Raw genomic sequence first — 27044 nt, 5'->3', positions numbered from 1 at the left:
CTTTGATCTTGTGATGAAACTTAAAGGGCTTCTAATGGCCTCGGCCAATGCAGACACCAAGTACCTCAATGGGCACAGGCAAAAGAGTATAACTTCAATCAGTGTGCGTCAGAGCGCAACTCCCCTTTCGTATACAAGGACAAATAGTTCTCAGAGTTTTAAGTGAACAAACAGTGGATCAGTGAGGGCGTGCAGGCGCAGAAATGAAAGAGGAAATGGGATACTCCCATCCACTCAAGCTACGATTCTCTAGCAAAACTTGGACGCAACATTACCCCACCTAACAGATACCAGAAAGCCAAATAGCAGATGGAAGAAAACTAGCAATTAGGTCATGGGTTGCATCAGAATGTTTGAAAGGCTGGGGAAAGGTGAACTCCTTCAGAGAGGATATGCATGGGCAAGACCATCAGCACTGGCTTACACAGGGAAAACGTCTTAAGGACATTCACCAATCACCACATTATCCAAAACAAAAGCCCACTAGGCAATACCACGGGAAAGAAAATACAGAAGGTGCAATCGGCGGAAGAGGGCTTGACACCTTAGAGAGGCAGAACCTACAACTGGGTAAAGACACGGAAGGATCACCTTTGTGTTTGTAGTTTCACTTTCTCTTTGGGAATTTAAGCAACATAGGCAATAGGTATATTTCGTTGCTGGCTCCGGTCAGTGACAAACACGAAAATAACTAAATTGCTTTAATAGAATCCAGACTTTATTTCACTAAAATTATGAATCTATGTGTGTGTCTCAATCACAAAGCATGACATAAGAGGGTAAAAATACATTGGCAGGTTAAGTACTCATTATGTATGGATGGTGAAGGTTCTGTTATGTTTCACGTCACCATAAGGTCAATTTTAAGCAACTGGAGCAAAAGATATGGAAAATAATAACTGGGAGACATGAAAGGAAAACAGCAAAAGGAAAGAAAGAATGAGAATTGTGCATATGTTAATGTTAATGGGATTTATAAAAGCGCACGAATACCCGGTGTTTGGATACAATGATTTCCCAAAAACATCACCCTGAAAAGCGTGGTATTGTGTAGGAGGTCAAAACATTTATTAGACATTTTTTTCTGACTTAACGAAAACTGTAGTGTACAGCGTCTGTATAAAAAACTAAACTAAACATTCAAACTTAAATAAAAATTACCCATTAGAATAATAAAGATACTTAAAAGCAAGAGATTTGCCGACATATGGACAGAAGCTTCGAATATTGTTAAAAATGAGAGAGAGATCATGGCAACCTTTTCTAACAGGCAGTTAAAATAAGGTCAGGTCTACGTTTAGTCCCGGTAAGAAACAAGAGAGCTAATGTAACAGTCTGTAAACCACTTCTAATAAATAAAGGTTTTAGATGTTTTATCCTCAGAGCCATATGCTTTGGACAAAGAAGTAGGATGTGAACCTATTAGGTCTACACAGAGAAAGATTATATTTTTATAGAATACAAGCTTGAGCCGATGTGGGTCAATTGATGACAACACCATCCTGAATAATAAACGTTTACAGCACAAGTTGGGTCTAGGTACATTCAGTGAATGTTCTGCTACACCTGGAACATCCATGGCTTTATAGAAGTACAGAAGTTTTTTTATTTTTTTTTTTATTCTCAATGTATTGCCTAGCTGCAATAAAAGACATCTCAAATGCTTTCTGCTTCGTCTGACTCCTCGTTACTGGTAGAGCCCGGTCTTTGCGTATTGCCTTCGATTCAAAGAGAAAGCCATATCTTGCGCACAAAGCCTTCGATTTTTGTCTTGACCAGCAGACAGGACTTGTATCATTCTAACGTGAGTCGTGTGGACTGTATGCTCCCAGTAAGAGGTTAGTTTGTTTCAATGACAGTGATAACTTTATGCTAGCTACTTCATTTGGTAGGAATGAAAAGCACAAACCCAGTTCAAGGCATAGTACCACCACACCACCATGGTATGTCTGCTCAGTGTGATCGATAGTGCAGGCCCTTTTTAGATCTCGCCTGGCGTAAGACTGCGCCGTCTCGCTGGCAAGATTTAATGACTTTAGGAGATTTCTCTAGTGGGCTTTAAGCCCCGCCCCTCTTTTCCATTGGCTGGCGTCACCGTTTATGCTAAACGGTGGCCAGCCATTGGAAAAGAGCGTCTAGTGACGTACACTTTTCTCTTTTAGAGCCGTCCCAGTTGGACTTACTGTTGGCGTGAAAGTTTTTTTTATCTTTATGGGGCCAAACACATGGCTCCATAAAGATAAGAAACCAGTCATGCGGGACAGTCCAACTGAGACGCTCTAAAAGAGAGTTGTTGTTGGCGTTGCAGCGCGCGCCTGCAGTGTCGGGGACCCGGGCTCACTCCTCCCCAATCGGCAAAGCCACTGTTGCTGGTCCCAAAAGAAAACGAAAAGAAATAGTGCAAAACTCATGTTTTTTCCTTGTGAATGAAATTAATGTTTGCACGTGGCTTACGAGGACACCACTCTTCGTGTCTGACGATCAACGGAGCTGGTAACATAGCTCAGTGAGTCCAGCGCCTCCTGTTTTGGTAAGTGGGCAAATGGCATTTCGCACGTTTGAATGGTTGACTCGGACTTTCGGCCTTCCAGTGTCAATTGAATGAGTAACATTGAATTGGGTGCCTACTGCTTGAAATAAGTCCTTGTAGATGTGCCCGCGTTATCAGGAACAAATGGGAAAGACTCGCCGCCTCCTTTGTTTCCGGGCAGGAAAGAGGCTTTTTCAGAAACTTTCACAAAGTTTAATAAAGCTCCATTTGGCTTGAGTTTGTCCCCTCCCCGCCCCCCAGACGCGCCTTTGATGTCCCCTCCGCCTCCCTGGAGCCATCATGGCGGCCTCCTCTCTGTTTGCTTTGGTTTGCAGCCTGCAGCTGGTAAAGGCCCCGCACCTTTGTAGAGTTTCCTACAATAACAGCCTCCGTGGGCCCGAGTTGCCCCCGCCCTTTGATGTCCCCTACTCCTGGCCCTGGTAATGGTACGACAGGCGTGCGGTTAATGATTTCGCCCCACTTCCAAGGCGCTGAAAGACGGGGGTCAAAGGTTCCCCGCCTTCATTACCTGGGATGTGGGGCGCAGTCATGTCATCTGCTTTGGAACATATTACTGCCCAACATAAATTCGATTGGGCTATTAACCGTGACTCCCCGCAAATCCCAGCGAGATCCTTGGTAATTGAAACAGGCGTATCCTGCGTCACAGGAACCCAGAGGGGAACATTCTGAGGAACAAGGAATGCGGAGGGGAATATTCTCTGGAACAAGTAATACAGAAGGGAATATTCTGTGGGAAAAGATATTCTATGGAGCGAGTAATATAAAAGGGAATATTCTGTGGAATAAGTAATTAAAATGGGAATATTCTTTGTAATCCTGCAATTCAGATGGGCACATTCTGTTACATAACTAATCCTGCAGGGTATACTCCTTCAAACAAGTAATAGAGAAGGGAACCGGCCTTGTAATTCTATCATTCGGACATGCGCATTTTGTTGTACAAGTAATCCCGAAGGGTATATTCCCTGAAAAAGAGAAACACGAAGGGAAAATTCCTTGTAATTCTCTAATTCGGATGGGCATAGTCTGTGGCATAAATGACCCTGAAGGTTATATTCCCTGTAACAAGGAATAGAGACAGGAACATTCCATGTAATCCTATAATTCAGATGAGTGCATTCTGTGGCACAAGTAACCCTGAATAGTATATTCCCTGAAACAAGAAATAGAGAAGTGAACATGCCTTGTAATTCTGATGGGCGTGTTTTGTAGCATAAGTAATCCTGAAGGGTATATTCCCTGAAACAAGGAATGGAGAAGAGAAGATTCCTTTTAATTCCATAATTCAGATCTGCGTATTATGTGCCCCAAGTAATCCTGAAGGGTATATTCTCTGAAACAGGGAATAGAGAAGTGAACATTCCTAGTAATCCTGTAATTCAGATGGGCGTATTATGTGCCTTAAGTAGTCCTGAAGGGTATATTCTCTGAAACAAGAAATAGTGAATGGAACATTCCTTGTAATTCTGTCCTCCAGATAGCTGTATTGCATTGTGCGATTACTTTGATATGTATGTTTATTGCATTCATTCAGCTGGGTATATTATGTGATAGTCATTTTGATGGGCGCATCATCTAGCACTGTATTTTTGAAGAGTGTGGTATGTTGGGTGGTAATTCAGATGGGTACAGCGTGAAGCACAGGGATTGTGATCTTGGGTGGTGTGTGAATGAAGATTAGTCCTGTACCCCATCTTCTTTTGTCCTGGTTCCTACTTGCCCCCCCCCCCCCCCCCCCGCCACATCTGTTAACTGGCACACACTGAGTTGCAACATAGAAAACAAGCATTGAAAATGCAATAGGCCTCGCCTTTTATTAAGTTAAAGCCATTTGCTTTGCTATATAATACCATTAGCAAAGCAAATGGCTTTAACTTAATAAATGGCGAGGCCTATTGCATTTGCAATGCTTGTTAAAATCATGGGTGGCCTCCAGAACCAACCGCAGATAACCAGAAGTGGCAACAGGCACTACTTTGGCTATAGCCTTCAAGTAAAAGGTACCAACAAGCAATCTACAAACTTGCAATTGAATCATGAAAGACCGGTTAGTGCAGAGAGTGCCCTTGAGAATGCTTGTTGGACATGAGCTACTTGTGTTAAACTGTCATTAAACAGGACTCCTGCATACTTGCATTACTTCTGTTTTGGTAATATTGATAATCGATCTATTAAAAATGCAATGGCTTGAAAGGTGGCTCACTCAAAAATAAAAATCAACTAAAGCAGAGAACTTACTTGTGGGTGACCTTATGGGGGAGTTGGTTCTATGGTAAATTGCTAGGCTCCTGACTGACCAGGCCGGGAGTGAGGAACGGATATGTGGGAAATGTAGGGGGGGGGGGGGGGGGGGAGGGGAGATTACAGAGTAACAGATGATGAAAGTACAAGATGGGAGTGGCGGGGGGGGGGGGGGGCAGTTTAACAGACAACAGATTGAGACATGCCAACGCAAGTCAAAAGAGAACCTACGGGTGTCAGAAGACCAACCTCTTCTCTACAATGTCAACATCTGATATTAGAAACCGCCTCTCCCAAACAGTCACATTTACCTTCACGAAAAGGCTTTTGAAGGATGAAGGTAATCTCAATGCCATACGTGCTCTGGCAAGGCAGAGACATCAGAGTTACAGGTGGAGTTCTCCAGTGTTGAAGATCCACTACTCACCTACCCTGGTGTAGCTTTGAAATGGAAACTTAAGACCCCGCCATACGTTGTTTAGCCTGTGATTATTCCACTCAAGACCCCTTTGTGCGCTTAGGAAGTACAGTATGGAGCAAGCAACTCTAACGAGCTTAGGTTACGCTGAGAACACCAAACAGAACTCTGCATACCTGGGCAAAGCCAAGTAGACAAATGTGTAAAACCAGGCCTTCTGCTGCAACAGAATAGAAGCTTCATCAATATGTAAAGTAATATACTTCACATGCATGACACTTCTGACAAGCCTTCTCAAAGCGAGTACTTGCAGTGGTAGATAAATACCAGCTCTGCATTTCCAGTCTGTTTCCTCTGAAATGCTACTTTTCATTTTGCAAGGTCATTTCGGGTGACATTGTAAAACAAGCATTTGCAATGCAATAGGTCTTGCATTACTGATAGTTTAAGGTATTGGCATTGCAAATAATGCAACGCCAATAGCTCATACTTTCAGTAATGCGAGACCTAGTGTATTGCAAATTATTGCATAGTAAGCCAGGAACCAGCATTGTATGTCTCAGTGCAGTACCGCAAGCTACTCCTAGAGCTCCCTAGTGAGCAAGGCACTAGCACTGCTTGTCTAGGTGCAGCACCGCAAGCTGCTCCTAGAGCTCCCTAGTGAGCATCATAAACTTTGAAGATATGGTTAAACCACCCTACCCATAATGCATTGCACGCAAGACTGTACCACGAGTGCATTCAAATAGCTATGTCCATATATACAATCAGTAGATTTGAAATGTGACAAAAGAATTATATAAATTCTGGATAAGGTTAAGTTGTACTCTATGTGGAGCTGATGAAGGGAAATGTATAGAAGCTCTAATACAAAATGTGAGATGTGGTAGGTACAGTACTGCAAGCTGCTACTAGAGGTCCCTAGTGAACAAGGCACCAGCACTGCAAGCTGCTCCTAGAGGTCCCAAGTGAACATCACAAACTTTTGGTCACATATGGTACTCCCATAATGCATCGCATGCAAGACATTACCACGAGTACATTCAAATAGCTATGTCCCTATATACAATTAATAGCTTTGAAATGTGACAAAATTATTGTATTAATTCCGATAAGGTTGTACTCTATGTGTGTCAGGGACACGCACTGCCGACCCGAGAACAGTGGCACACTTCCTGGTTACCGCGGTAGATCGCTCATGAGATTACATGTCCCATGAGCATTAGCGAATACGGCATGCGCGCGCAGACGCGGAAGGCTTCATAGAGCACTTCCGCGCTGGCGGCTTTGCCGATTATCCTGGGAGCATAGAGGGCGCAGCGCGTCTTGGTTGCGGTCCTCGTTCTTCTGGCTGAAGTTCGTTCAGCAATATCCAGGGACTTTTGCTTGCCTAGTGAGAATAACCTGAGTGTTGTATTGGCGTGTGTCTAATCTTGTCATCTTTCTTATAGTGGAAATATAGGTTCTTATTTGAAAAACGCCTTGTCCTCAGGACCCTCGAGCTGGGGGGTGAACGGCCAAAGGTCACACTTGATGAAATTCGTACCTCGTTATTTTCCTTTACAGGTAGATACTTGTTATTAGAGAGTCACACTCACGTACAACCTAGGAGGTAGAGTGGTGGGAGGAGGAATAGTGTTTATAACGTGCTGTTCTTATCTCATTTTTAGGTCTCCTTCCCTGCTGTCCCCACCCTTTCCTTCCCTCGCTCGATCACTTCAATGATCTGCGCTATAATAGCCATCAGACTTGAAGCTATCGAGAGGTGGACCATAATGAGCATCGTTCCGATCCTGAGGAGCTGAGGAACCCGACAATGTGGAGCTGATGTAGGGAAATTTATAGAAGGTCTAATATAAATGTGAGATGTGTAGGTGCGGTACCGCAAGCTGCGCCTAGAGGTCCCTAGTGAGCTTCATAAACTTAGAAGATATTGTAAATCCATCCTACCCATAATGCATTGCATGCAAGACAGTACCACAGTACATTCAATATATACAATTAGTAGCTTTGAAATGTGACAAAAGAATTATTTTATTAATTCCGGATTAGGTTATACTTTATGTGGAGCTGATGAAGGGAAATTTATAGAAGGTCTAATATAGATGTGTAGGTGCAGTACTGCAAGCTGCGCCTAGAGTTCCCTAGTGAGCATCAAACTTTTGGTCACATATGGTACTCCCCTAATGCATTGCATGCAAGACAGTACCTCGAGTACATTCAAATAGCTATGTCCATTTATACCATTAATAGCTTTGAAATGTGCCAAAACAATTATTATATTAATTCCGATTAGGTTGTACTCCATGAGTAGCTGATGAAGGCAAATTTATAGAAGGTCTAATATAAATGTGAGATGTGCTAGCGAGTAAAGTAACCACTGCCAACCTTGTTCAGGACCAAGTGAGTGTCCTATCCGACGGCCTTTAAGAAAATAGTGCCTTGAGGTTGCAATTGAAACCAAGGGCATAACAACACATGTAATAGGGGGTGTCCTCATGGGAGGTTACAAAAAGAGACAGGGAGGTACTAAGGAGGGACTACAAAGCCTATTGACCAATGAAAAGCCACCATTTACAAGGGACAGGGACAGGAGCCAATTAAAAAGATGGGCGGGAAGTAGGTGGAGCTGTATGCACATATCCTGAATACAGCATGTCTCGAAGAGACAGCACAAGGCTCACATAGCCATGTCATGTAGTTCCTAAAACACCTATATAGGATCTGCGCGTTTAGACAACATACACTGTAGGACTGGTGTCAGACTGATTCTAGACACCCCCACCGGGTATGTTGGCCTGTGTACCGGCCAGCTCACAGTGCCACTAGAAACTCCTCTTACCAAGGAGAGAATAGTTCTTGGCAACTATCGAACATGACAACCCTGATCCCTCGGGACCGTGGAAACAGTGCACTACTTTTCACTCAGTCACTCATGCTCACTTAGTCTCAGAGAGATACATAGAATAAACGGAATGGACGTTTTTCAATAAGCATTTATTGAACAGTCGTTATTCTGGTGTAAAATAGGTGTGCTGAAACAACCATTTGACAGTGACAGATATAAATGATTAGAAGTACTAGGAAAGTAAAAGGATGGTAGATTTTTACAATCTTGCTATAACCATGAATACAGGCAAGTATATAGAATACATGACAATAAAATGTGTACCCCTACGATGCTACCCTAACGAGATGTACCCAAGTGTATCTAGCATGTGAATAGGTGTTAAGCCACCAAGAATACCTCTAGTATAAAGTCAACCCATTACCTGAAGTGAGAGACTGTGGGACCCCTCCTTGGCCTCGAGTTGGACACCCCGGCAAGGAATGTTAGACCACTACGAGCAGGAGTGTCTGCATGCAGGAATCTCAGCGTCTCGCGTCAGTGTGTGTCGGCAGGGAAATCCTGATCTCCTCTGTTTGTCACAGCAAGATGTGATGTTTATATACCCAAAAGGTCTACCCGGGGGTTCGGGGTTCTACCTTGCTGTGCCACTTGTCGGACTTCGGATGACGTCGGGAATAAACTTTATACATAGATATTATACAGGAGATGGTAGCCCTGCTGAGTTTCCAAGAATCCTCATCCATAATGTATGAGGCCTTTACCAGGGAAAATCCCGTTTTCAGTGTCGTATCTAGGCATACCGTCAGTCCCTAAGAACAGTTAAGCATGTAATGTAGGGAAGAATATAGGTGAAGAGTTAGGATATTACCCGAGTCTATATTCGGGTACCTCTATGGAATAGAACACCCACTCCTCATCCGACTGAACGACATAATTACATCCGAGCGTACTACTAGGCTGTCTAGGCATTGGTACGCAAACAACTGTAGTAAATCAATAGTTTTGCTAAAAAAAATGTAAAAAATTCCAAAGTAGGTAAAAAGGGAAATATAAAAAACCAACATTGTCACTTAAGCAATAACCCTAATGTGTCCATATATATATAGTCCAAACAACTACAAGCATCGGAAAGCCATGCAGGTCATAAAAAAAGTGTCCATTGTTTTGGAGTTCCAATTTGGAGTTTTGCTTAAAAAAAGGTCTCTGCTCCTGTTGAAATGGATACCGGCTCCTCCACTTATACCCGGGCCTTGGATGGCGCACAAGCTGCCCCAGCATCGGCTGCAGGCAGTACGGAAGATCATCTGTGCTCAATTGACGTGAACTGCGAGGTGTTACAAGGGTCGTCATCTGCGATGGCAGGCAACAGCGATGTTGCGTCTACCAGCCAGGACATAACATTTGGCTCATCGTGTGCCGGGAAAAATCCTGCCTTTTTTTTTTTTTTTTAAAACAAAACTCAAAATTGGAACTCCAAAACAATTGACACTTTATGACCTGCATGGCTTTCTGATGCTTGTAGCTGTTCGGACTATATATACGGACACATTGGGGCTATTGCTCGAGTGACACATTTTTTTCTTTTCCTTTTTTACATACTTTAGAATTTTTGATTTTTGTTAGCAAAACTATTGTTTTACTATAGTTGTTTGCATACCAATGCCTAGACAGCCTAGTAGTACGCTTGAATTTAATTAGGTCGTCCAGTTGATGAGGAGTGGGTGTTATGGAGGTTCCCCAATATAGGCTCAGGTAATATCCTAACCCTTCACCTATATTCTTTCCTACATTACATCTTAAATTGAAACTGGAAAAGTCAACAGCTTAAGTCTCCCTGATCAAAGAAAAGCGGTTCTGAACTGGCATGAGAAAGACCTCAAAACTTAACAGAATCTCAAATATGTAATCTTTTAAGATTCCAAAGAAAGACTAAATTATAGTTGTAACAGAAGAATAAATGTAGCACTTTCACAGCAACTGGACTGGCTCCCCTTAAGGTTTTAACCAGATCACACAAGGAGACCCAGGAAGAAAATAGTGAGGATCTTCTAGACATGTTCCCCCACCACCAAGACCAAATGAGGACGGTCCATTGTTGCGCACTTAAAGAGCTACAGGAAGGATGGGTGCAGGTACACTAGCAGGCACACACATTCAGTTTCACAACAACATTGTGGACCCGACAAGATACTGATACCACCACACCCCATGTACAGCCTCCCAGTCAAATGTGGTCAGCACATACCTGCCTTGAAACTAAATTAAGTGTGCTTCCCCACAAACTCCAATCCACAACTGGGGGTGGGGGGTGTGGAGGGGGGGGGGGGGGGATTGTCAGGGTAGATTTACTAGTTAAGGGTTTAATCAAATTCTATCCTAACAGGAACACAAATTCCAAACCGAAACATCTCCCTTCCTACAACAAAACACCTACGCACAACACATGAACACAACCACAAGACTCTCACACATCTAGAACGAACAAACAAACACAACTGAGAACAAATAACAAACATATGTACACAGTGTGTAACTCGGTAGACAGCCTGGCCTCCGCCAAATAGCTAAGCAACAGATAACTTTGTCTATCCACACCAATAGACTCCACTTGGTTCTCACACTCCACGGTTTTCGTTCAGTCCACAGAAACACCTTCACCAGATCACCCTGGCACAGCCTTCACCATATTTCCTTTATGTGCGACACCTCTTTTCTTTTACACTCTCTAAATTTCCTTCATCAAATTTCACACCCGTTACCACCAATGACCAATATCAACATGCTCTACATTTTACCCGATTCCACCACAGCCACATTTCTTTTCACATATACTGTTTACAAAGGACCGAGAAGGTGGTTCCCATCATCGTCACAAACTGGAGTCCACACTGGTCTATGATGGTTTAGTGTTTCAGGAGTGACTACCAACATAAAGGCTGTACCTCTGCCATCAAAAACTGACCCCTGCCCATTCAGGGCATAAAACTCCACATGGCCTAATAACATTTTATCCTAACAGAAACTCAAACGTCAAACAACAACAGATGTTCTAGTGCACATAGCAGGAACGGGAGAAGAGTATGGAGAGAGAGCGAGGGAGGGACGTTAATTGATGGGAAAAGTCCTAGAAGATATTCCCCAGCCTTGTTATTCTTAAGTCAGCTGTTAGTGGAAAGTAGGGGAAGGTCTCCTTGTCACCCAGCTACCGCCTCAATGCTAGACAATTTTCCAAGTTAAGAGATGATCCCGAGAAGTTCAAGAATTGGCATCAAAATATTTTCACTCAAGTGAGCCGATGTTAACATATTATTGAGAATTGTGATGCCACCGAGGTTAGAGATAGTGTGAGAGCAAACTGGCTGCAATAAACACATAGGGATAAAAATGACCAGCAAACCATTAGAGATGATTTAGTTAATGTAAAAGAACCATGCCCCACCAAAACAGATTCATCTCAAATAAATAGCTTTATCCAAAATAAATGGACATCTGCGCTTACCCTATACTAACATCCAACTTACACTTCTTAGGCTCTTTATGTCTGAAACCTAAATTGTGTTGATAGTTTTGCTCTGCTGCATCATATAAAAAATGTACATTCAATTTGCAGTGTGTGCTGGAAAAAAATTGAGCTCTGTGCATGGACAAATTGTGCAGATATTTAGGAATGGTGTAAACTTGACAATAATGTATCAGCACTTCAAAGAACAATGAAAACACTTTGTTACATTAGAAAACCTATGTAATACTAGACTACTGTTTTTTAGACCAGTTTTTCTCCCCAAGGTCTACAAACAAAAGAAGTGGATGGACAGCCATCAAATAAGAAGCAAGCAAATGAAATCGACAGGAAAGCCCACCATTAGTAAGCAACGGGCTGACAAAGCCAACTATAACTACTATACTGAGCAGAATAGGTGTTCGATAATCGAAATCTAAAAGTTGTCTGCTGGCAAGACCTAAAAATACGGCAGAGTAAGTAGTTAAGCAAAAGACAAATATGATTACGACTACAAACTACACTTAGGTAAACAAGAACACAATATTGCTAAATAGATAAGAAATGTATACACTGGATGGCACAAATATATAATAGCACACTAGTTATTTACAATGCTACAAAATGACAAAACTTCAAACTGATTATAGAAACTTGAATTCCTGCACTCTTATAAAAGCCAGGACTATGAAAACACACATTGAAAAACATTTGTGACCCCCAAACTAAATTATAACACAAAACAACGTCAATGTGATTCTAAATCAACTATCAACCACTTGCCACTAAACAAGGTAGGACTGGAGCGAGAACAGCAATTCGGTTCTACAACAGGTATACTGTTGTGGCTTGATATAGGAAATTTAAAAAAGGCTGAATATTTAATAGTGAGATATTGATATGTAGTAGGTATTTCTCTGGACTCTTTTTCACTCAATATTTTTCCACACAGAACCCTCAACAACATACAACTTTATCCTTTGTTCGATTTCTGTATTATCATTTGTCTTTAAATATGTATCCAACAGCTTTTGAAGGTATGCATTAAAGGCTAACACCGTGAAATAGCCAAAACAAAAGACAATATTTGTTTGTAGCAACTCACTTGCTGTAAATGTGACACAGGCCTGAAGTTCAATGTGAAATTGTGATAACCCCTTGAAAAGAACATAGAGGTGGGTTCTCAACCCTCTATTACCACACACATCTACAAAATATTGAAGCTGGGCTGCCAACTTGAAGGCACAGTGTTACAATTTCATCTCAACCTCGCTTTCTGAATCTTTAACAGACGTGCAGCCCAACTTGACCATGAGCAGCACATTTTCCTATTACGATTTGCAAGCAGTCGTCATGGTTTTCCCAAGCTTGAGAACGAAAATTGCATTAGAATAGCAATGAAACCCCTTTCAACAGAGACTGGAGGAAGCCAGACCTACAGTCAAACAGAAGCCCAGCAATTCTAACACTATCGGTGGGTGTTGTAGCCCCTTTTCTACTGGGGCCACATTCAGCACCATGGCATCTTGCAGAGCTGTCTACAGCAGAGCTTCCCAAACTTTTTAGAACCACAACCCACTTTTTAGTATGACAAACTTTCGGGACCCACCTAGCTTTAACGGATATGAGGCGGCGACTTTTTAACGTAATATAACATTGTTTGGTGGTGCATTTCCATTGAAATTCACGAAATTTAAACAGACATACAGTTTTATTAATAAACCTATATTGCAAACACAGGATAATGCGTGGAAATCCGGTTTTAGTGAATGTTTATTGATTTTACATCACCAAGTAAGGTGTCTTGATTTCTTCTGATCCTCCAAACAGGAGTTTGCACAGGTATCAGAGTTTTATAATTAAGCAGTTAGGGCCCTATGACCATACTGCTTGAGACATTCAAGCCTTTAAAGACTTATTTTACCGTTTCTAATCCAATACCATATTTATCTGTTATTTATTTTTAATGCGATCAGGGTATTTCTTGTTTTTCATACTTGATCCTCCTAACCATTATGACCACAGTGAATCACTAGTCACTGTGTGCAGAGAAAACAGTGTCTAAGGAACTTGAGAACAGACACAACAAATACCTGCTCAAATGTGAGTCATGGAGCACTGTGCAAACTTTCAGTGAGTCACTGTTTTACTGTTGAAACATAACTATTCGAGATAAAGAGTACTTAAGTACAGAACTAGAGGCCTACCACCCCATCCAACATGCCAGAACCTCGCTCCTTACAAACATATCTAAAACAAGCATTAAAAATGCAATAGGTCTCGCCTTTTATTAAGTTAAAGCCATTTGCTTTGCTATACAATACTATTAGCAAAGCAAATGGCTTTAACTTAACCAAAGGCGAGACCTGTTGCATTTTCAATGCTTGTGTTTGTGGCGAATGTTTGTCGCCCCCAAAGACCCCCAAGCCCTCAGCCCAACCGTCAACCTCTTCTCAGTGTTCCAGTGTCAGGTCTGTGGCTGATCCATTGGCGTTTTATTTTTTGCCAAAGAACGAACGCACATGGGGAGGATATTTGCCTTCTAAATGTGTGAAAAGTCCAGCGACAAAGTTAACACTTTAGCCAGGCGTAGTAACGTGCAGCTCGAGCTCTCGTGAGAGTTCACAGCTGGGACCCCCTCGAGTTGAAGTGACGCGAGCATCTGGCGATCAAGTCATGTACATGTGTCTTGCTTTCCCTTTCGAAGACGGCGCTACAGCGGGTCGAAGGTTAGTGGGATCAGCATCTGTGAAGGAACTTGTATACAGTATAATGAGGGGCATGTGTCTGGTTTTATGTTCCCACTTTTCACGCACAAGGGAACCGAGCCATGGTCTTTAAAGAGCGTGTCCCAAACTCACATAGTTTATCCAAGTGGGGCAGCCGTGACTCTGCCTGGCAGTTTCAAAGTCTAGAGTTTAGGAAGAGTTCGATTCGCTCGCACTCTGTAGGTCACAGTAGTATGTTATGTGCCTTTTGCTTTTTAACCCCTCAATCTCCCCCCACTGCCAGTTCTTTTCTGGCCTAATTGACCAGGAGCCAGCTGGCCGTATTTATTCACCCAAAAAGCTCTGGCGCTGTAGATTGTGAGGGGAAGCTTGGTCTTTGAGGGTCTTCTTTGTAGACTCTCATTGCAGAAGTGGGTACCAGATTAGGAGTATAATCCATGCCAGGCACGTCTCTGTAAAACGCAGAATGTCTATGTTGTCCAAACATTAGTAGCTATTCACATCACATAAGATTACTACCAGCGATCACATCAGGCATGGCTGCAGGCAGTAATGTATAAAAAGCTTTATATGAAATGCCTCTACAGGGGCAATACATAATAGCCATAGCTGCAATGACTTCGGCACCAAGGTGGGAACATTTGTTTAACATTTTTTCTCAATGCCACATGATTTATGGCTCAAATATCAGCCTTCAATCTCGTTTGAAAACTCAGCCATTTTTTTCCATACATCAGCTTATTAGTTCTGAAAATAAACACATTTTCACCTCCACTATACACTCTAAATGTTGGTATACATATAATTCAACCAAGTAAATGCTTCTAATTTAGTAGTCTGGCTGCACACATGTAAGCTACTTACAGGTACCTGGAGAGCTACCAGCAGCTCACGAGCTACTCGGAGAAGCCTGTGTAAGAGGGGCCCTTGTTCCTTTCTAAATCCATTCCTAGCTCTGTCATCTATTCAGTGTAATACTAACAAACTTTAATTCTGGGCACCCAAACTATTCTTCCCCCTCCCCCAGTGTGGCGGGTCCAGCCCCCTTCTAGTACAGTCTGTTCCCACCTACTCTCCACTTAGTCCCCTTCCTAATTTCCTGCGCAGCATGACCCCTTCCTCGCCTCTCCAGTGCACCCCCTCCCCATCTTCCATGCAGTGAACCCCTCTCTCCAGCTTCCCCATTTTCCATCCATTGAACCCCTCGCCCGCCTTCCCACTCCATCAGTCTCCTTCTAATGGCTTCTTCCCAGCACAAGCCTCTCCCCAGTACATGGTATCGGAGAATGTGTGCACCTCCGGAGTAGGGGGGCTGCCAGGGGCGGCCTTAGGCATGTGCAAGCTGTGCACCTGCACAGGGCCGCCAAACCCCAGGGGCCGCCACGAGGAATCGGAATGCGACTCTTTCTTCCTGTCGTTCATTTGTTCCCCTGTGAAATGGATGCAAAAAAGAAAAACACTTTTGCTGGAAATGCCGTTTTGACATTTTTCTATTCCAAAGTACAGCCACGGAAATAAGAGGTTCAAAATATGAAAAAAATAAATAAAAATAAATAAATAAAGACGGAATGTTCTTAAAGTGCCCAGATCGGTTTTATTCAAACCCCAAAAACATTAGCGTCACTTTACTCAGTTTGCCAGTGAAGCGCTGTTTTCCCCCGGTGGGGAAGTGCGCCAAACCTGGAGGTACTGCGATACCTGGTTGATGGGTGGATTGGAAAACAAAATGTGTACGGCGGCTTTGTGTTCACGAATGTGGTCTTTTTAAACCATACTGCTTACGTTTTGTAAGCATATAAGCAGTGGACATTGAAATCGATCCTTTCTGGGCCCTGTAGTTTTCAGGCAGAAGCACTCACTGATTTCTGAATAGTGAGTGTAAAAGCGTTAAGTTCACCATGTTGTTCCTGCTTACATTTCACAAGCTTTATTTAATCTTTCATTCCCAATGAGTGTTTGCTTTTTCCAGGATGTTGTTACTTTTTCCTTTAGGGAGCATATTGCTCTTGCCAATGCTTAATTTGAATTGAGTCGCATCCAGTTGTTTATAGCAAGTCAAATCGGATTGTAGTTGAAGGCAATGTGAATTTCTCTCAGTGGAGCAGTATGGTGTTCAGTGAGGGAGCGGATGCAGCACTGGGGGCAGAGCTGCCGAATTTAGAACTGAGGAACCAGGTTCAGCCTTCATGAGCAGTCCCCCAGACCACTCTCCTGAGGGAGCACATTCCCACGCTAGACCTTAGAAGACCCTGCAAATCTGGAAAAGCCCTGGTGTCTTAACACCAGCAGGTGGACCCTAGCAGCGGCGTGTGGGTTCACCTTGAAGGCTTGCCCACCACAATCCATACTGAAGTTCACTTCCAGTCTTGCTGGCAGGCCTAAGAAGTAGCAGACCCTAGAGCAACAGTGAGGTCACAGGACCCCTGAGAAGAGCTGGCACTAGGGTGATGCGACCGGTGTGACCGCAACGGGTGCTGACTTTTGAGTGGGGGCATTGTATATTATGGTTTTTAAAGCACTTGCTGGCCTACAGCAATTTTCGGCAATAATAAAAATGTCATGATAACTCCGGTGAATAAACGTCTTACTAGAGCGAGATCGGAGTTTTGGCTAGTGGAAGTCTTGACTCATGGAAAGATAGCGCAGAAGGTTAATGTGCCTGCTACTAAGAACATGTACCTTGCCTATCACAAAGTGCACATATTGTAAATAGGTTAGTGGGTTACTGATTTCGACAGTAAGATCCTTTTGCTACTTGCAGTTTATAAGTTAAAATCCTAACAAAGAACAGTGAGCTATTAGCTTTCATCTTAGAGCTGCATACAAACTGCAAGGTATAAACTAGAGCTTTATGTTTTTTTCCCTAAGCCTTCGATTATCCTAATGTTGCAAAAAGTGTTCATTTGGATAGAAATCAATAATGATTATTAAAGGGAACCTCCAATCATGGTATTAAGTTTTAAATTCTGAGTTTGTGTTGCTCCAGATCAATCACTATTAAACTATACTGCCTACTAATATGGTTGTCATGTGACTCCTACACCTTGTAGTCCTTTGTCTGATGTAACATTTCCCATACAGTGATTTACACACGTAAAATTGATTGTCTCGGTGTATATTGCTGACAACAGAAAATCCATGGCTCAGAAACAAATGGCTTGTTCTTCCACTTTTAAGCATATTTGGGACATTCTGTTTTTAGAAACATATCCCACTTTGTGAATTTATTTTAATGTCAATAACTCATATTAATCGTTAAATAATCATGTGTATCCATTGGTTGAATTACATAACATAATAAGCTGTAAATGGTCAGTGAAATGCCAAACAAATACTAAAGATTAGGAGGTTTTGCCAATCCTGGCCACACCTCTAACTCCGCCCACTGATCCAATCCTCAGGTTATTCCCGCCCTCTGATTCTCCGCCCATAGTTTCCCTACTTTTTTTCCCCCCACTTCGACCACTGGATACAATACACATTTGTGGCGGCCCCTGGCAGAGATTTGGTGGCCTCCGGCTTCCACTAACTTGCAAACACCCTGACCCCCTCCCCCCCCCCCCCTTTCCTGAACCTGTGTTCCTCGTTCCTGATTCGCGCCTCCCCCTGGTGGCGTCCGCGAGATCTGAGAGCCTCCGCGTCCGGCCGAGCCCAGTCACAAGCTCTTATCGGCCTGAGGGCCGCATACCGGACCACGTCCGTCTGTCTGTCCACTCGGGACAGCGGTGACTGGATGCAGGTGAGACATCTGCCTTCCAGGCGGATGAAGCGGGCAACAGGCATGTGTGTCTCTGAATGCAGGGTTCCTTTACTCCCTGTATTTTTCTGGATGTGTCAGTGCTGGCTGTCATTTTGTCTTTCTTTTTGGGTCAGTAACGCTGCCTATAAGTGTTTCTGTCTCTGTGGGGATAGAGTGATCTGCGCAGACTCAACCTCCTCAAACTGCTTCCCGCGTGCGGCGTGGCGTGTGTCATCAGTCTGCATTCTTTCTGGTGGTCGGACTCGGAACGTTACGACGCGTGCGGTGCCATCTAGCTGTTACACATTGCCAAAATGTGGTAGGAAGGTGTGTCTCAGTGAGTTTTACAATTTTTTAAATACAAAGAAAAAAAACATTTTAGGTGAAAAAGGGAAGAAAGGGAAGCATGATAGGTTTTTGGTAAACAGTAGGTAAACATGAGTAGTGCGTCACGTGCTGAGGTTGCGGAAATTCGTTTCTTTTGCAGTTTTCCTGGTGTGCCTTGTGAAAACGAACCCTTATTTACTACATCGCTGCCCGCGTATCCAGAGGACACAGGTCCTGTCATGGCCCTGCAGCCGTCTGTGCCAGTCCCTCACGTCGTGTGTCACAATGCCCTCCTCCTCCTCCTAAATGTTATTGTTCTGAGACGAATTCGGAAGGGTAGGAGCAGCCGCAGGTACTTGTCATCTAACGCCTTTTCTGGACGTTTTATTAAAACACCTTCCAGAGCTCCGCCCCCCCGGACCCCCTCTTCCGGGGCATCATACCTACGCTCTCTGCACAGGGCCACCATGAGCCTAGAGCAGCCCCTGGGCCTGCACTGTACGTAGTGAGAAGCAGCACCCCTTACAGAGCTCCCTCCCTGACACCAAACACCCTCCCACCCCTTTAGATCCTAGAGGCGCCAGGGACTAGGGGAACCCAGGGCGGTGCCCGAGAAAGGGCAGAGTAAACTGAACGGCGGGTAAACATACCCCCGACTCCGACCCAGCCCGCTGCTCCTTCAGAACCGGGCCTCCTGTCGGGAAAATTCCGATTTCTGCGGCTACCAAGTGAGCCACCCTGCCCTGGCTGTATCGACCTTTCGGGGGCAGTCGTCCCTCCACGCCAGCCTTACCCCCTTCACGTCCAGTTGAAGCTGTTTGATCCTCCCCAGGAGCAGGCATCTGCCATGGCCTCGCTGCCATATCTCCTGACCAGCAGCGCGCAGCCCTCCACCCCTCCCCAGTACCTGCTGCTGTGAATGAGAAGCCGAGCCGCGAGCCCAGGGTTTTGTGAATGGAGGAGTGAGTGCGCGTTCCGGGAGTTCCACGTTACTTCGGACCACACCACCAGCACCGTCAAAGCAGTCAGCAGCCTGGGGTCACAGCGAACGCCGCGTGGGGAGTCCCCCCCCACTTAAGATGTGCCCCCCCCCCCCCCCAAGCACCCAAACATGGAAACCACAGGGCAATGTGTTCACAGACTCAAGGGATGCTACATACATGCACGCGTGTCCTTTACGTATGTACCGTGCATGTCTTCGGCTGTGGAGTTTTACAGAGCGCCACAAGTTGGAATTAGACAGTTTCGGAGCGCTGGGTCACAGGGTAAATGTCGCCAGGCCCAACCAGGGCACCCAATCACCATCGGCTCACATGCTACTACTGGTCTGAGGGTTCTCTCCACCAACCCTCACTGAAGGTCACTGACAGGCGAGCCTTACACCCACATACACATATCCTCCCAGCCTAGCATGGACCCATCTGGGGCGGTGCAGGGGAGTCACCCACCCGGCCCAGGCAATCTGTGCACTATGTGTGACGTGCAGGCGAGAGGGGCAGGTGTTTATATGACACTCGCTCACTCTGAGAGGAACAGCTGCGGCCTCTTAACCAAATTCGATATCCTGGCTGTGTTTTTTGCCTACATATGAAGAGATTGAAATAAGCAGCTATTCATTCGTCGTTCTTGGCGGAGGTGCAAACAATGCGTGCTTCAAAAATAGACGTGGCGATGCGCTCAAAAATGCACAGTGCTTTTGCTGAGAAAAAAATATATTCTGCAGGCAATCCTGAGATCTACTCAGCAGACGGTGGGGGCATATGCTACACGCATACAGAAACCTTCCTTTACCCCACACACATCCCACATCTGCAACCCAACAAACCTCTTCCCCATCCCCCCAGAAACATACCTACCCCACGCCCCCTTCTCGTGCACAACACACGTCCCTCCTCGTATACTCATTCTCACGTGCATTGACACAAAAATACACACACAACCTGGCCCTCGCATCCACCCCAACAGCTACCCTTCTCGCATACCCCCACAGAAACACGCACAACTGCCCTCCTGCACGACTAACGTATAGAAAAACACATAAATCACTCCTCCCTCTACACGTCTTTCACACACCTGCACCCAGGCACACACATCCCCCCCATCCCTCCAGAAAAGACAGCGCTCCCATCTCTCCCCAGCGCACAGATATTGCCTTGCTAGTCTCCACAGAGAAACCCCACGCCTCCACAAGGCTGCAAACCCCCACACAGCACGCACCACGCCCCTCTATACATGCGCACCCCCACACACGCTGAACACATGCTCCAGGCTCTGGGCTGCCACACCCTGTGCTTCTTTAAGCTCACCCATTCCATAGAAACCCCTCCCTCAGCATAGGTGATCACACATGCATAGATTCTATAAATGCATCCGATGCGTGTACAAGTCATTTTACCGGGCTGAAGCTGCTCAGCTGGTTGTGCGCCTGCAGGCCACGGGTTTCGAACCCGGCCGGGCATACTCTGTCTTATTTTCATGTGTTTGGTAAAATTGCCACCAGTAACATGGTCGATAGTGACATCAATATGCTAAGCACTAACACCTCCAAAATAACGAGAAAAGCACAGAAACCCCACTTTCCGTTTACCATGCCCCCCACGTCCCCGCCCCTGACGCGGGAGGCTGTGACACACCTTCCCTACACCTGCCCGCAGCCCCAGAGCAGCACCCCGGGGTGCACGGTGGAAGCTCACCCCCTCACACAGTGCATCGCCATGTGCGATCGATACCGCATTAGCAGACCAGCTTTCCGGAAAATCTGTTTATTCCCCGTAGTAGGAGGCTACGAGGAGAGAAATGGAAGGGAAGCCGGATGCACTTTGGATGGGGGCGTGCACCCGTGCAGGGGAGTCGGGCTTCATGTCAGGGGCAGGGTGGGGACACCGCTTGTGATGTGTGTGTAGATTTCACCCACACTGTAGCACTGCACCGAGGGCACATTAAACCGTGCATATCTGCTGAGTGGGGGTGATGCGTGTAAAGCAACCTCTGGTTGTAGACAGTCGTGTGTGAGACATTTACGGGCGTGGGTTAATGATGTATTAGAGTGCAGGGAGTGAATATGATTCCCACAGAGGGGTGTGTGTTGGTTGCGTGGGGTGTAGAAAATGTGAATTGAAGAAGCGGTGATTGGAACCTAACAGCCACACACTTTCCAACCCCAGATTGAATATCAGTAAATATAGTTAAATAAAACAATCCCAGGCTGGGTTTCTTCCCCTTACCTCCGACGCAGAGCAAGGACATGGTCCTGCCCCGGGCTGATTCCCCCTGGCGCTGCGCCCAGCGGGGCGCTTAGCTGGGAGCCTGCTGCTGCCTGTGCACAGGCGTAAGGCATGAGGGAGCAACCCCTGAGCATACCACCTCTTATTTCTAGAAGCATGTCAACATCCGTGCAATGTAAAAAAGACAGAAAGGCTGGTGCGCTGCCAGGGCCTGCTCTTTAAAGTATCTGCTCCCAGCTTGTGGAAAGTTTAATTCACGGCACTAGCGCGCTTACAAAGAGCTGCGCACACCTCTTCGGCGCTAGGAAAACTAGCGCGGTGCGGGCCAGAAAGTGAAAGAGGATCTCTTGGCTTTATGGGGCCATGTGTTTGAAACACATGGCCCCATAACGATAAGAAACCTTTTGCGACAGGAGGAAGTCAGACGAGCCCGTCCAAGTGGGCAGTCTGAAAAATGGAAAAGTCTACGTCACAAAGTTCTCCTTCTCCAATGGCTGGCCACCATTTAGCATAAACAGTGACGCCAGCCAATGGGAAAGAGGGGCGGGCTTGAAGCCCTTTACAAAATTCACTCAGAATCATTAAATCTCGCCGAGCGAGCTGCGCATGTGCGCAGCCACGCTAGCCGAGACCGAAAGAATACTTGGGCAACTCGGTTCTTAAAAATTAATATGGAACAAGACGCAGCTAAGCAAACTGAGCACCCTTTACAGAGGTGTACTGTATCGGATGTGTAAGTCACAGGTCTGATCCGACAAAGCAGCTTTTTATCCTTTGGAAGATGGACAATAATCATCTGATGGTCAGGGGCTCCAGCTCAGTCACCCTAGACACGGCTTCGGGGCATCGGAGAGCAGCCGGACCGTTCTCTTAATAAACTGAAGACCAATGCCTAGAACCTCTGGTGTCACTCTCATCCCACAAGCAAAATTCTGAGGAAAACGAGGGACTGACACTCCCCCGGCTCCTAATTCTTTCAACACTCAATTGGCACTACACCCCTCCAACCTTGCTTTCAAAAGCACAGCGACAACAATATTTTTGCTGGTATATAGCTAAAGAATAGATTTTTTAAGGGTGGTTTTAGTTTGATCTCCTGAATTTCACATATGGCATGAAAGCGCAAGCTTTGACACACAAAGCCTCAGATCGTGCACAGGGGAAGAGTAATCTGTTGCGCTCACTCAGCTGGTGTTTGAAGCAAATTGGTGCACTTACAATGATACTTAACCCGGATGCCCATAAATCTGCTCCCTTAGTTAAAACACAGGAAAAAATGAACCAACTGAGTACTGTGGAAAGCCGATTAGTTCTTACAAAGCATTTCTCTTTACATCCATAAACTTCCTTATTCTTGATAAATGTTGCTGAGTTCCCTGAATGAATAGCATTTGAATAATGCATAAACTTTGGCGGAACTCCGCAAAGTGACAGGAAAAGCAGCGAAGTGAGGCAAGTCACGCTGATTTTAGCGCTGGGCGTTTGCCCGGCGCTGTAAATCAGTGCTAACGGCACAACGCACAGTGCAAGAGGGCGTAACGTATTTCTGCCGCTCGAATAGATGATCTACTCGAGCAGCAGCTTCATGAAAGCGTGTGGCAGGATTCTCAATGCGAGTGGTAGCGACCTGCCGCGACTACCCATGCTGAGAAATCTTGCCAGAAAGTGGGCTAGGGTTGTATGTTCCTCACTCGCGCCCCCCCGAGAGAGAGAGAGAGAGAGAGAGAGAGAGCAAAAAAAAAAACTCCATTCCACACCACTTCGCAGAGTTTTTCACAACTCCGCACTCTTATGAGAAGTGGAAAAAACTCCACAAACAGAGCAGAGTTTACTGCTCACGCCTAATAATAAATATGCCACTTATATAGACTGAAAACATAGGAGTCAATGTACAGTTTTGAGCTACTATAAAATACATATTTGCTTTTCCTTCAGTATTTTGCATTTTTAATGTTATATTCACATATATGCCATCACACTTTGAAAGCATTTTGCTAATATCATTTTGCATCACGAAATAAGCAATTGTGCACATAGGCAACGTCATTAAATGTATTGGCAAAGCCAACAGCTAGCGTAACAACACATGAAAAGGCAAAATCTGTTTGCACAGCCAATGTTTGTTTTGTCGTTGAGATGCAGTTTCAAGTGAACTGAAATTGCATGTTAAAGTGACAAAGCATTAGTGCACGGTCAACAGAGTTACATGATGGTGATAGAACACGTACCAACTGTTTTCAAATTATAACATGTGCCAAGCGAGATCTATAGAATATTACAAACTAACTTACACTCAGTGTGTTGTACTCCAGTGGAGTATACTCCCAAGCACAAAGGGGGGTGGGTTACGGTGGTCTTTACGAATGGGTGGGATGTTGTCGGCAGAGGAAACACAGGAGTCGTTGCAGCGGACGGTTCTTGCAGCCATGGGGTATGCAGCCGGGAGTATGGGTCGGGGAGGTCAGGACAGCAGCTGGGAGCGGCTATCTGCAGATTGCGTCAAAGGTCAGCAGGGAGCATCAGGTCAAGATGTCGCGGATCCGCCCGCCCCCTTAGCTCCGCCTTGTCCGGACTCTTACCGCGATCAGCGACCTCCGTGCCCCACTTAGGCCGGTCTCCGCCTCCCCTCTGCCGCCTTCCCGGCTCCGGGCTCAATGGCCAGCATCCTCTCGCGATACCGCCGCCGAGATCAACGCAGGAGTGACAGGTATGGACACTAAAGACGGACTGAACCCGACGATGATAGAAATAAAAGGCATACTACACGCGAAGTTCATGATGAGATGGTAGGCGGCGAAGACTAAGAAATAGGCTTATTTCTAACGTTTTGTTTACGTTTTCCAAAGTAAAACACGAAACAACAACTGTAATCACAAAGACACTGTGGCCGAGAGAATTATGTATTCATTTATTTATTTATGCGTTTTTATATAGCGCGTACTTTACGCGAAGGTGTTAGAGCGCTTTACAATATAACCAGTTACATTACTAAGACCTTCAGAGTATACGAATTACATAAAGGATACGAAACAGATACACTCTAGACTCACAAAAGAATGGTAGTAAGTGCATATGCCTACTACAGATACTATGGCTAGAGTTTCATATATACAAGGTACAAATTCACGCAAGATTACATTTTAAGAAATGTTAAAGGAATTATGGTTGGAAAAATATGTATTGCATATTTACAGAGCATGACCTTCTCCCTATTGCTGGGGCTTTTTGCGGCGCTTGTTCAGCCAGGCCTTCAGGTTGAGGGTGCTGTTGCACTGGCGAGCGGTGAACTAGCTAGGGCCTGGAGGGATCCACGAGCTGGTGATGGCCGGGTGGTGGTGGTCGAACATGGCGTGAATCATGTGAAGCATACTGTCTAATTAAATGTTTTGCATCACAAGTAGTACCAGTTTAACATCGGAACAGAGTTCGAGCTATATAAAACTGGAAAAAAACAAAAAAAACAGCAATCAGTAACTAAAAAGAGACAAAGTTTTGCAAATGGTCTTGCATGACCACGAGTTACACTTTTTTAGAAACTATTGATCAGTTGAGTTTGAGCTTGATTTTCTTTTAATCAACTAATTATGCAACTGTTAAATTCCATCTCAAGGAGTCAGATTTTATCAGGTACGGTAAGAATATCACTAATTACTGGTGAACTCGTAATGATGAGAGCCTTAGGCTAATGTTCATCCATAAACATAAAAAGTTTCTGTCACAGATATTTCATAGCTGCCAAGTTTTAAGCATACATATGAGTGACATTTCTATATTTTTATTGTGCTTATGCATGATATTTAAATCTATCATGTGTGACACTTTACGGAGTGCAGTTAGCAAGAAAATGCGTATGGAACAACACACCACTTTTTTCAGATTTTGCGGGTCGTGGATTAGATTACTAACTCCTACTTGATAATCAACATTGTGTTCAAATTTGCAATTGTCTTTTGTCAAAAGGCAGGCTGACTGTCCTGAACTTAGATTCAGTGATATTTTTATCTGCTCATTTCTGAACTCCACTTAAATCACTGTCTTTTTGATCACCCAAACCTTACACAGACAAGTAATGCACTGCTGGCTTTGAATAATTCTGTGAAAATCATATGCCAATGTTCTATGAAAAACAGTTCTTGAGATGAATACTGAGGGTTGCAGTGTGACCATAAAAATCATGGATTTATATCTAAATGTGGAAAGGTCTGTAGACGCGATTAGCCAGTCTCGCGTTCTGCCCTCCCTCACCATTACTTCCGGTGGCACAGCCCTGCCAAGTACCATGCATCAGGAGTTAGACTAACGCATTTCTGTGTGGTGGTTCGCATCACCCCACTAAAATTCAAAGTCATGCATTATAGCTCCTCCTCAGCGGTCAAGCTGGAGCACTACTATAATTAGCACTGAGTAAAAGCAGACCGCCCCACTGTCCGAACTGATCGCAGCCGGGGGGTAGGCTTGGCAATGCTCCTTGCTGGCTCCTTTCACCCACACCGAGACATGATACGTTTCACCATGTGAGATGATGGTGTCATGGAGAGTCTGCAGCACTGAATGATTTCTGCCCAATGACATGCTGAGAGACAGGGCTCATAGGCAGGCTGCCCGCGGTCCAAGTGGGCAGCAGTTGACAGTTATGTTTTCTTAAGGCTTGGCAGCTGTAGAGCTGCTCGCACCGCTAGTGTTGTCCTGCACCAGTTCATTCCTCAGCCTCCTCTGCGTGATGCAGTATGTCACGCGAGTCCAGACCTCACTTGGCCAACCGCACTGACTGCGGCCACTGGACTCAGAGAGAGTTTGGTGCCTGTGCTGCAGCTGCCACTGGCTCTCATTAATGTTGTTTAAAACAAGGTAAGAGAGGGGCTCAATGTTCACAAAAAGGAAATAGAGCACCAAAGGACTATAAAGTAAAAAATGTTTTCCTTTTTGGGTAGAATATTTGTTAACTCATTCACACATTCTATTCATTCAAGCTACCGAAATCAGGTGTTCACAAATCACTCCTTTTCATGGAACACTTCAATACAAAAGAACGTCAATTTATATAAAAGCAAACTGTTTATTTGCATCACAAGATTTCTTTTATCACAATATAATCATTATAAAATATGCATTTAATTTTTAATAAAAAAGCGACAAATCTTAAAAACAATTGAATAGTTAATACTAAACAAGACAAAAAAAGAGATTTAAAAGACAATCTATTTTGTCATGAGACAGTTAATTCAGAAACCTCGTGGGCAACAATTGACTAAGGATTCGCTTCCTTATTTGACAAAGGTTTGTGTGCCCCTTCCAAATTTAACACAAAAATATTGCGTCGACGCGTTTCGGAGGCTATTCGTTGTTTGTGGCCTCCTTCTTCAAGACTATAAGTAATCGTATCTCCTTTTCCAGGAATGGTTGCCTGTGCAAAAACGCACTAGGCTTCCTTATTTATTTTGCTGCAGTCTTGCGGGAGTTTT

The 27044-nt window shown here is 44.6% G+C and overlaps 1 protein-coding gene across 2 annotated transcripts in view; it reads right to left on the bottom strand.

Annotated features, from left to right (window-relative positions):
• The window catches only part of RIT1 (Ras like without CAAX 1), a 45871-nt gene extending 21581 nt beyond the window's left edge, over positions 1-24290 (bottom strand). Inside the window, exon 1 of one of the 2 annotated variants that reach the window (XM_085636754.1) lies at positions 24162-24290. The gene's annotated coding sequence lies outside the window, so the exon portion shown is untranslated. Of the gene's footprint in view, positions 1-23873 lie in introns of both variants that reach the window. The other variant, XM_085636753.1, reaches the window with a different exon arrangement.
• Between the last annotated feature and the right edge of the window lie 2754 nt (positions 24291-27044).

This window comes from Triturus cristatus, chromosome 12, assembly GCF_964204655.1.
Source record: "Triturus cristatus chromosome 12, aTriCri1.1, whole genome shotgun sequence".
NCBI lineage: Eukaryota > Metazoa > Chordata > Amphibia > Caudata > Salamandridae > Triturus > Triturus cristatus.
Note: the sequence above shows the minus strand (reverse complement) of the source record. Positions and strands in the feature narration are given on the sequence as shown.